This window comes from Biomphalaria glabrata, chromosome 4, assembly GCF_947242115.1.
Source record: "Biomphalaria glabrata chromosome 4, xgBioGlab47.1, whole genome shotgun sequence".
Classification (NCBI taxonomy): Eukaryota; Metazoa; Mollusca; class Gastropoda; family Planorbidae; genus Biomphalaria; species Biomphalaria glabrata.
The window spans coordinates 42902712-42914987 of NC_074714.1; positions in this window are offsets into that span (position 1 = coordinate 42902712).

The following is a 12276-nucleotide window of genomic DNA, read 5'->3' on the forward strand; positions in this document are numbered from 1 at the left end:
ACAAGATCTATGAGGACCACCTAGTATCATTGCCACCAACAAGATCAATAAGCATCACCTAGTATCATTGCCACCACCAAGATCAATAAGCACCACCTAGTATCATTGCCACCAAGAAGATCTATGAGCACCACATAGTATCATTTCCACCAAGAAGATCTATAAGCACCACATAGTATCATTTCCACCAAGAAGATCTATGAGCACCACCTAGTATCATTTTCACCAAGAAGATCTATAAGCACCACATAGTATCATTTCCACCAAGAAGATCTATAAGCACCACATAGTATCATTTCCACCAAGAAGATCTATGAGCACCACCTAGTATCATTGCCACCAACAAGATCAATAAGCACCACCTAGTATCATTGCCACCAAGAAGATCTATATGCACCAAATAGTATCATTGCCACCACAAAAAAGATCTATAAGCACCACCTAGTATCATGGCCAAGGACACATTTTCATATTGACCAATTTAATAATGAAATGCAGAGCACTATCCAAAGACCTCAACTTTGAAGCATGGTAGAGCTTATTAAGTTTTAAAAATATAAATATTTGTTTGTCCCTATGTCTACTGGTAGCTGAGAAGTTAAGCGCTTGGCTTCCGAACTGGGGTACTGGGTTCAAATCTCGGGGAAGACTAGGATTTTGAAATTCGGGATTTTTAGAGTTAACAAAACTTTATGCTCGCTCTCCATACACATAGAACTCATGATTTTGATACCCTCAGCACCTTTGTACAAACTCTGCTACCCACCGTGCAAGCGGGAAATGTATAAATTGGTAATAATTTATGCTACTTTTAGCATCTTTTCCTATCTTATAACATACAGAAGCTATTTAGAAAAAAGAAGATGATTACGTCCTACGCGTGTTTCTAAGTCTATCTAGTCATGCATGTATTTTAATCAATGACTTAAAATCTTCCAAGCCATTGGTTTTCCTAGCTGACTCACGGAATCCATTCAATGCTAATAGCACTAGGAAAGGTGGAGAATTTGTATTTATTTGTATAGCATATGGAACAAGGAATATCATTATGATTTTTGAAAGCATTAAATAATTAACTTAAATTTAGCTAGTGGACTAAATAATCTGTATGTTGAACAGACTAAACTTCTTCGGCTATTTCCGCATGTAAACCCTATTGATAAAAGACTTTAATAAATTAGTGTTCAGTAACATTTTGCGCACCGACTTGTAAGTGTAGTTCTAAAGACCAGTCATTCCAAGATTATAAAGTCTAGTACATTTATACATTAGCTTAACCGGAGGTAGGGGAGAGAGGGGTACAAGATTTCAATTTCTTTTTTTTTTTCAGAATCTAAAATTCATTTGTTGTTAAGAGCAAAATAATCGCTCTATAAGATGTATAAAGGAGGTATTAAAAAAGAAAAAAAAAGCGGTTTATATGCTTTTTTTGTTCTTCCTTATTGAAAATAATGTCAATGTTGGAACACAAGCACAATCAATGCAACAATCCTGAAAGCAAAGTTGAAATGTCAATGTTTTCTTTAATTTCTATTTTGGCAAGTCATATCTTTTTTTAGTCTTATGCGAATAGTGTATTTTTTTAATAGGGAGTGTGTACCAGCCATGGGCGTAGCCAGGATTTTTTTTCGGGGAGGGTTTTGGGGGGGGGAGGGGATTTCCCCCTGACCCTCCCCCCCGCGGAAAAAAAGTATATATATATATATATATATATATATATATGTGTGTGTGTGTGTGTGTGTGTGTGTGTACATAATTAATCTTTATTACATTCTGACCCTTTCGGAAGACGTTTATTGTAGACTCCCCGCCCTTGCTAGCAAGGTGGTCTGGGGGAGTTGGCAGCGCTCCATAATCGCGGGGCGAAGCCCCGCCGCCGAGCACTATTTCTGGTATTGAAAGCCAACAAAATGCATATTCTGAGGTATCTACAGTGCAATATATTGCTATTAAAGTTTTATTTCAAAAACCTAATGTGCTATTCTTACTGACTTCGACCCTCGCGCGCCGTTCGGCGCGTTTTCCGGCAAGCTGTTTCCGCAACTCTTATTTTGCGTAATTCATTTTGTGTGAGAACATGTCCCGCAAAACCTCATGCGACGCTCTGTCACAACCTTACTAAGGATTCGACTCCCAGTTCGGCATATGATTTCTTTGATTTAGACCCGATCTCTATGACTGACTCCTAAAATCTGTCTTAGCCATCTTTGTTGAGATACATTTAAGGATTTTCAATTTCTTGACTACGCTCTTGGAATTACATGCCTGTATTTCGCTTTAGATTTTATATCGAAAAGGAAAGTAATTTCATCAAATCATCTGTTGAGGGGTTTTAAACTAAGAAATCTCTGGATTTTTTTTGTTTTGTTTTTAATTCAAAACCCCATTTAGCTACGATGATAGAATTTGGTGACTGTAGTTTGCTTTAAAATAATATTGAAGAGAGAGGTTTTCAACTCTAAACGCTCTGTAGGGGAATTTTAAACTCAAAACCATCTGGAGGGGTTTTAAACTTTAAAGAAAAAGCCATCTGGAGGAGGGGGATTTAAACTCAAAACCCCTTTGGCTACGCTCATAGATTTTATAGTGTGTAATTTGCTTTTTTTTATATTGAAGAGGTACTTTTTAGCTTCAAACCCCAACTGGAGGGGGGGGGGGTTAAACTCAAAACCCCTTTGGCTACGCTAATAGAATTTTGAGTGTGTAATTTGCTTTTTTTTATATTGAAGATGGGGTTTATCGTAAATTTTGGATGGGTTTTTTAAATCAAAATCTTCCTCAACTGTGCTGTTGGAATTTCGGGATTGTTGTTTGCATTTTTTTGTTTTGTTTTATAGAAGAGGGGGATTTAACTGCAAAAACCTCTGGTAGGGGGTTTAAAATTTCAAAACCCCCTATAGGGGGTTTTAAACTCAAAGCCCCCTGGTAGAGGGATTTGTATCTCAAAACCCCCTGATAGGGGTTTTTAAAATCTCAAAACCCCCTGGTAAGGGGATTTAAACTAAAAAAACCCTGGTAGAGGGTTTTTAACTCAAAACTGCCTCGGCTGTGCTGTGGTAAGTGATGATTTAGTATTAAAATCTCACCTAAAATAAACAAAATCAAAGCCCCCTGGTAGAGGGATTTGTATGTCAAAACCCCCCTGATAGGGTTTTTTTAAATCTCAAAACCCCCTGGTAGGGGGATTTAAACTCAAAACCCCCTGGTAGAGGGTTTTTAACTCAAAACTGCCTCGGCTGTTCTGTGGTAAGTGATGATTTAGTATTAAAATCTCACCTAAAATAAACAAAATGTAAGCAAAAATCAGTCACTTAATTCCGTTCCCCCCCCCCGCAAGGGGGGGGGGATTTCTTTTCGGGGGGGGGGGGGTTTGAACCCCAAGAACCCCCCCCTGGCTACGCCCATGGTACCATCAATGTTTACATAATAGTTTCCATATGATTGCTTTCATTAGTTGCTAACCTTAACACATTTTAAAGCAATAAAAGAAATAGATCTCGATCTATACATGTTATGAGTTCCACACTACCACAGGCACAATGTAATCCATATTTCAGCGATTGGAATCAATCTTTCTTCCAGAGATACTGTTGGAGGTCAATATTTGTTCTGATCGACAGAACATCTTTTGTTTTAATTAAACACTAAACATTAATATTGTAATATCGATGTGGCCAGGAGACATGGTTGTAGTGTTTGAACGAAAATTAAATATTGTAATATTGATGTGACCAGGAGAGATGGTTGTAGTGTTTGAAGAAGAATTAAATATTGTAATATTGATGTGGCCAGGAGAGATATGGCTGTAGTGTGTGAACGAGAATTAAATATTGTTATATTGATGTGGCCAGGACAGATGGTTGTAGAGAACTAGAATTAAATATTGTAATATTGATGTGGCCAGGACAGATATGGCTGTAGTGTGTGAACGAGAATTAAATATTGTAATATTGATGTGGCCAGGAGAGATGGTTGTAGTGTTTGAACAAGAATTAAATATTGTAATATTGATGTGGCCAGGAGAGATGGTTGTAGTGTGTGAACAAGAATTAAATATTGTAATATTGATGTGGCCAGGACAGATATGGCTGTAGTGTGTGAACGAGAATTAAATATTGTAATATTGATGTGGCCAGGAGAGATGGTTGTAGTGTGTGAACGAGAATTAAATATTGTTATATTGATGTGGCCAGGACAGATGGTTGTAGCGAACTAGAATTAAATATTGTAATATTGATGTGGCCAGGACAGATATGGCTGTAGTGTGTGAACGAGAATTAAATATTGTAATATTGATGTGGCCAGGAGAGATGGTTGTAGTGTTTGAACAAGAATTAAATATTGTAATATTGATGTGGCCAGGAGAGATGGTTGTAGTGTGTGAACAAGAATTAAATATTGTAATATTGATGTGGCCAGGACAGATATGGCTGTAGTGTGTGAACGAGAATTAAATATTGTAATATTGATGTGGCCAGGAGAGATGGTTGTAGTGTGTGAACGAGAATTAAATATTGTTATATTGATGTGGCCAGGACAGATGGTTGTAGCGAACTAGAATTAAATATTGTAATATTGATGTGGCCAGGAGAGATGGTTGTAGTGTGTGAACGAGAATTAAATATTGTAATATTGATGTGGCCAGGACAGATGGTTGTAGCAAACTAGAATTAAATATTGTAATATTGATGTGGCCAGGACAGATGGTCGTAGCAAACTAGAATTAAATATTGTAATATTGATGTGGCCAGGACAGATGGTTGTAGCAAACTAGAATTAAATATTGTAATATTGATGTGGGCTGGAGAGATGGTTGTAGCGAACTAGAATTAAATATAATACTATATAAAAAGTCCGGGTTGGACTGGCAACACCTGATATTCTTGCAAAAGCCCGATTGACCGGTACCAAAATGGGCTGTTGGACAGACGTCAAAACTTTTCTTCGAATTACGGATGTAATACAGTAAAGATTTTATAATAGTTTCTTCAAACAAGGGTCCATAAAACATCACGACTTACTCTCGCTTTATAATTTTCTAAACGATCTGAAACAGACTTCACAGATTTTACTAGCCTAACAGATTGTCTGCAATTAATGAATCGTCTTTATCCGTATACCTTGCTGGAGTGAGCTTACGTCTCTTATACACAGAATCTACTAAGCGATTAACTAACGACATAAGGTCTCTTATTTGTAACTAGACGACCGGCGACGTAGCATACGCCGCTATTTTGCAGGGCCGGCCTTAGGCCACTGCAGCTTATGCGACCTTAGTGGGCCCCGCACTTTCATAGGACCCGCGCTAATTCTAGGTGTATAAATTATTAAATTAAACCATTTTATAACTTATAATAGATTTTCCGCGGCCTCCTGTCGATTTACCAGGAGCTTCAAGAAATCTCTTGAAATTGCAAAATATACGAAAAAGTCCTGGAAATCTCCGGAAATTATAAAAAATCTTTTGAAAACTCATACAAATCTCATGAAATATATAGACAGATATTGTCATTTTGGGGTGTCATTCAATATGGAAAACGCCAAATCTACCTGCGTAATCTGGTGAAAGAAGCTTCTCGCGCCTCAAACTAATGAAAAATTACTTGAGGTCCACTATTCTTAGAGATAGATTAAAACATTTGGTAATTCTTGCAATTGAGCGTGATCTATGTAGGAATAAGAATTATTATGATATACTCTATGACTTTGCTACACGCAAGGTTCGTAAAGTAATTCTGTACGTAGTAAAGAATGAATAAAATGCAAAGACAAATTTATTTTTTAATACAAACTCTTAATTTTCACTTATTATCCGTATCCCTACCCAAACTTCGCCCCGCGATATCCGTTTCGCATAGGGTTTCTCAATGGTTATGTCCGGCCCTGCTATTTAGTGACGGGTGAATACAGAATAGATAACTTGTTCTCTTTCCATGACTGCTTGGTCACAATGGTTAAGTCCAGTCCTTAATGCTACTTGTTGTTCCATCCCCCCCCCCTATTTTTTTTCTCCTCTTAAATAACGTACAGTAACTCTAGTCCGTCGGACTTGCAAAAATAAAAGAGTGATCTTTCCTTTACGTGGTGTCCAAACTCTTGAGCCATGAAGAGAATTATATATATATAGATGGAAAAAGTGGAAGCATAGTTCGATCATACTAAAGTAATTCAAACTTATTAAGAATGAGCCATAGACATAGATGGGCGGACTGGTAAAGCGCTTGGCTTCCGAACCGAGAAGTTCCGTGTTCGAATCTCTGATAATTAGAATTTTGGGATTTTTAAGGATGCTCTGATTCCATTCAACTCTAATGGGTGCTTCACTTTAGAAATGGGAAAGAAAAGGCGGTTGTTCGTTGTGCTGGCCACACGACACCCACGTTATCCGTCAGCCGTAGAAACAGATGACCTTTACATCGTCTGATTTATATATCTAGAGGCTGCTTAATTTTACAATTTTACTTGTTTGACACTGACATAGAGATTGTATGTAGTGTACCAGATATCATATACAGATTATATAATAAACACACATACATGACATTAATTCATTATGAATTATCAAACTTTACCAATTATGAGCAAATAATTGTACAGATAATTATTACATGGCATGCAATGTTAGGACCATAATGTATGGTAATATCAAGGCCGATTTTGAAAACCAGTCCGCCAAAGTGGAGAATTATCATAACCTTTCTCAGTGTTTATAAAACATGGTATGATATATAACAACTGAGTTTGTTTGTGATCTTTGGATTTTATCTCCAACTGTTTTTCATTTTTTAGTTTTAAATCACAGTTAATAGAAAAGGTGTTTGTGTTTGTTTGAAGTTAGTTTTTTTTTTGTTGTTTTGTTTTTGGAATCCATAAAGATACTGCACACATGAAATGTATGTACAAAACTCAACCATTTCATACTATATGTGCTTGTTATGAATTGATCCGGGCAGCCAAATTTGGACATGATTTACCAACAGGCCTTCACGACTGACATTATCAAAAGCTTTAGTCAGATCTATGAATGCAGTATAGAGATTTGAATTTTGCTCTCTACATTTCTCTTGGAGTTGGCGGACTGAAAAGATCATGTCAACCTTGCCTTTACCCTGCCTGAAGCCGCATTGACTCTCCGGAAGTAGGCCAGTTTCTAGGTGGTGTTGTACTATGTTTAATAGCACCCTAGCAAAATCTTGCCAGCAATACATAGGAGGGATATGCAACGATGGTAGTCGCATAACTGCCTATTTCCCTTTCTCTTGTAGAGGTGTATGATGGAGGAGTCTTTGAACTCTCGTGGTAGTTTCTTTTGTTCCCACAATATCTGGTACATTTCTGTTAGTTTAGCTGTCAGCTCTGAACTGCCAATTGAGTATATTTCAGCAGGGATGGAGTCTAGTCCCGGTGCCTTACCAGTTGAGAGGTTGGATATTGCAGTCACTACTTCATTGAGCCAGGAAGGGTCAGCGACTGAATGGTTTATCGGGACTTGTACCAGGCGTGCGATTGCTTTGGCGCTAATGCTTGATGGACAGTTAAGGAATGTACTGAAGTGTTCAGCCAAGCGAACAAGTATATCCTCCTTATCTGTGAGAAGTTTGTTTCCATCAGCACTGAATATGTCTGCCCAGAACATTACTCCAGGTTTTCCATTCAGAGCCTACCTTAGCATTGAAGTCGCCCAGTATTATGAATTTGTCTGTTTTGGGCGTTTTGATTATTGCAGAGTTCAGGTCCGAGTAGAAGTTTTCCTTGGTGTTATCCTCGTTGGACATAGTTGGGGCATAGGCATTTATTAGAGTTGCGTGTCGCCTTGAGGTCAGGGGTAGGCGTATTGACATGAGACGGTCATTTATGCTTTTTGGTAATCCTGCTAACTTGTGTTAGACACCTTGTTTATAGTATTAGTTATTTAGCTACGCACCATAGAAGACGTATATTGAACGGGACTAGTGACGTTTGGGATATTTTGGGTTAGAGACTGGAAATCAGTTAGCGATAGAATTCTCTAGGGTAAAGACGTGTTTAGTTGACAGAGACTTTTACTGTGGCCTTTTCTTGGAATAAATAGATGATAAATTGTTAATCGGTGTTGACCACATCTCTTTACTCGTTAAATTGATCGTCTTGTTTATTCTGTATTGTTGATCAACTACATTGAATACACCCGAACAATAAAACTCAAACGCTTGCAGAGTAATTGATAGAAATTCAAACAGTCATCTAAAGTTGACCTCAAGACAGCCTGAACAAGTACATCACACTTGTTGACTAATTTGGATTTCACTGCGAAGTCAACACCAGCTTCATGTCTTTCCTCGCTATCCCTAAGGTGCGTTGGTCCGACCACATACCAGACACAGAAATCTTAAAGCTTTCCAACATGCACAGTATCAATGTGGCAGTAAAAAGGTCCCACCTTCGATGGGCGGGACATGTATACAATCGCCTTCCCAAGCGACTTGTGTACGGGAAGTTGTGTGCAGGAAAGCGCTCCCAAGGAGGCCAATACAAGCGCTACAAAGACACTCTCAAGAGCTCTGTCACAACGTACGTTGTGGTGCCGGGGATTTTACTTGAATTAAAATAGTTAAATAAATGACGATCTAGGATTCACAATAAAAGATTCTTTGTTAAAACACAACTCTGGAACTTTATTTAAATATAAAACGTAAGTACAGCTTATGTACAAGTAACAGATCAACAAGCACAAATAAATTTACAAAGGCTTTAAATCAGAGCTCTTAGAAAACGCGGCTGTCTACTAGGGAATTCTTTCATCGACTGCCTTTCTTTCTCTCTCGTCAATTCTCTGGCGCTAACTCTTTTAAAAAAATGTCTTTATTTATTTTCAAATCAACCAATAGATTTGCTACATCGTAATTACGTCTGAGGCGCTGTCAAGGATCTAGATTTGTGGGGTAATTCCTGAGGCTCAGTCATGGGTTTATATTTTAAATGTGAAATATACAAATAAATCTATAATGGCATCTGTGACATATTACCCCCCCCTCCATTTAGCATTTGTATGGTAATAGAAATGCTCATATGTATTAAAAATATTTAAATATACACAAGATACCATACATGAAATTATAGAAAAATGGTTGAGGTAACATATGACAATGCTCTGAAAAATAAAGTCAACTTGTAGATAACATAAAAAAAAATGTAAATGCAGTGTCAGGTATATGAGAACAAAATTATTGATGGGCTTAGAACACCTGTTTCACTATTCAAGTGGTTATGAAAATGAGACAATATCAAAAGTTGTACAAAGCATAATACTTGAATAAATTAAATCTTGAATTGAATGAGTTACTTCTCTTCATGGTGCTTCATGATAAAATTAAAATATGACAATACAAAACTGATATACTACACCTGTGGAAGAAAAATATATACACAATTATGTAAAGAATTAAATACATCTGGAAAGTGTGTCAGCGAAGACATTCTCACGTCCAGGAATTGTCTTGACCTCAAATTGGTAGTCTGTGAGTTGTAGACTCCAACGAGTTAAACGACTGTTCGCTAACTTCTTTGAGTTCAGAAATGCTAGTGGTGCATGATCAGTTAGGAGTGTGAAATGAGCACCTAGTAGATATCTGGAGAACTTGGCTATGGCCCATACAATGGCTAGACATTCACGTTCGATGGTTGAGTATCTGGTTTCAGCTGGTGACAACTTCCTGCTGATGAAAAATACTGGGTGCAAAGTCTCTTGGCATTTTTGTGAAGTGTCTTGGTATTTCTGCATTAGGCATGCACCTATAGCTGAAGATGAAGAATCTGTGGCGAGGTAAAATTGCTTCTCTGGATTCGGGAGATTGAGAATAGTGTCTCTTGAGAATTCAGCTTTAATGTTCTCAATAGTGGTATGTAACTTTGTAGACCATGGAATCTTCGTTGGCTGTCCTTTCTTAGTGAGTTCAATCAATGGAGCTATGAGTGCTGTGTAACCTGGTATGAAATGCCTGTAGAAATTACACAGACCCAAAATACTTCTCACTTGCTTTTTACTGGTGGGGACTTTGATGTCTAGTATGCGTTGAATAATGTTCTCTTGTGGTCTCAGCGAATTGTAGCTTACTCTATAACCCAGGAAGGATATTTCTGACATGGCTAGTTCTACCTTACTAGGCTTTATGGTAAAACCATGTTGTTTCAGTATGCTGAAAACTTCTTGTAGTCCTTTGATATGTTCGTTCCATGTCTTATGGAATACGCAAATGTCATCTATATATGACACTGTGTCAGAGCGATTGCCTAGTATGCTGTGAATGGCTCTATTAAAGGTGCTGCTGGCGTTGACTAGACCAAATGGCATGAAGTTGAAATGGAATAGCCCATAAGCTGTGGTGAATGCCGTAAACTGTTTGCATTCTTGTCTGACTGGTATTTGGTAATAACCTCTGGACAGGTCTATTTTGGTGAAGAACTTTGCCTCTGAAAATTTGGTCATAAGATCTTCAGGATTTGGCATAGGATATGAGTCGAGTTGGGTTATTCTATTCAACTGTCTGAAGTCGACACACATTCTTGGAGTTGTCGTTTGCTTCCGTTTGACAAGAACTATTGGTGCGGCATATGGAGAGTTGGAATGTTCAATGATTCCTTGCTCTAATAGTTGGTTAATTTCTTGTTTAAGAAAGTCTCTGTAGTGTACTGGTAATGGATAAGGTCTTGCTTTTGTAGGCTTGGAATCAGTAAGTATTATATTGTGTTCCGTAATTGACGTTTTGCCTGGAACATCTGTAAATATGTCTGAATTTTCTTTGAGAATGGTAGTCAGTTCTTTCTGCTTTTGCGGTGTCATTGAATTGAGTTTGATGTCTTGCCAAAATTCAGTTTGTTTGGTAGTTGTTTGTGGCATATTGATGTCGTCAAATTCAGACGTGTCATTTTCATCTTCTTCTGGTATGACTGCAAGACATGATATGGCTCTTTCATTTTGTTCTGGGCTTGTGGTACCTTCTGTTATTGTGTTATATTTTTGTAACATGTTGACGTGATAGATTTTCTTTTTGTTGTGTATGTCTATCTCATAGTCAACATCTGTTATCTTTCTGAGTATGGAGAATGGACCTTGTCATTTGATGAATAGTCTGTTGCTTTTGTCTGGTAGTAACAGACATACTTGATCTCCTGGTTCAAATTGTTTCAGTGTTCTGTTTCTATTGACTCTCATTCGGGTATTGGAGTTTGCTATGGCTGTGGCTTCATTTGCTTTTTCACATGCAGATATGACTATGTTTCTGGTATCTTGCACATGTTGAAACGCTGTCTTGGTTTCTGATGAGATTGAGTTTTGGCGAATAATAGCTTCTTTGAGGATTGCCATCGGTCCTCGTGGGTTGGCGCCATAAACCATCTCGAAAGGTGAGAATCCTGTGGTTTCTTGATGACTTTCTCTGTATGCAAACAGAGCTGCTGGTAGCAATAAGTCCCAATTCTGCGGATTGTCGTGTGCTATTTTTGAAATACACCTCTTCAAAGTACCGTTGAATCGTTCGCAAAGCCCGTTGCTTTGGGGATGGTAGGGCGTTGTGAACTTCATCTTGATGTGGTACATGTTCATGAAGTCTTTGGTAATGTCAGCTGTGAACTGTGTGCCTCTGTCAGAGAGGATAACTTCTGGGAAACCAATTCTGGAAAATATCTCTGACAAAGCTCTGGTGATGTCAAGCGCTGTAATGTTGACTAGAGGTACTGCTTCTGTCCATCTTGTACATGTGTCAATCAATGTCAGGACATATCGATGGTTTCTTGCTGAAGCTACTGGCATAGGACCAATCAAATCAACTGAGACTTTTTTGGAATGGCTTGTCTGTCAATTCCATATCCTGAATAGGTGCCTGTGATTTGTTGTTCTTAGGTCCTTTGACTTGGCAAATATGACATGACTTCACGTATTTCTTGACGTCTTTAATGATACTTGGCCAATAAAATTCTTTGAGGATTCTGGCTTTAGTTTTGACTACACCCATATGGCTGTCGTGTGGAATGTTATGTCCTATTGCCAGTATTTCTTTCCTGTATTTCTGTGGCACTATTATTTGCTGAATGGTATTGTCTTTATGCATGGCATTCTTCACCAGAAGGCCATCTTGAAAATATGGTTTATTTGGTAGATTCAGCTGTTTGTTTGCTTGAGCCTTCTGATAAAGTATTTGCAATGTTGGATCTCGTTTCAGTTCTTCTTTGAAGTCATCATGTGTGAAATATGACTTGTCTTGATGGACTTCAGTTTGACCAGTTAGAGTTCTTGTATCA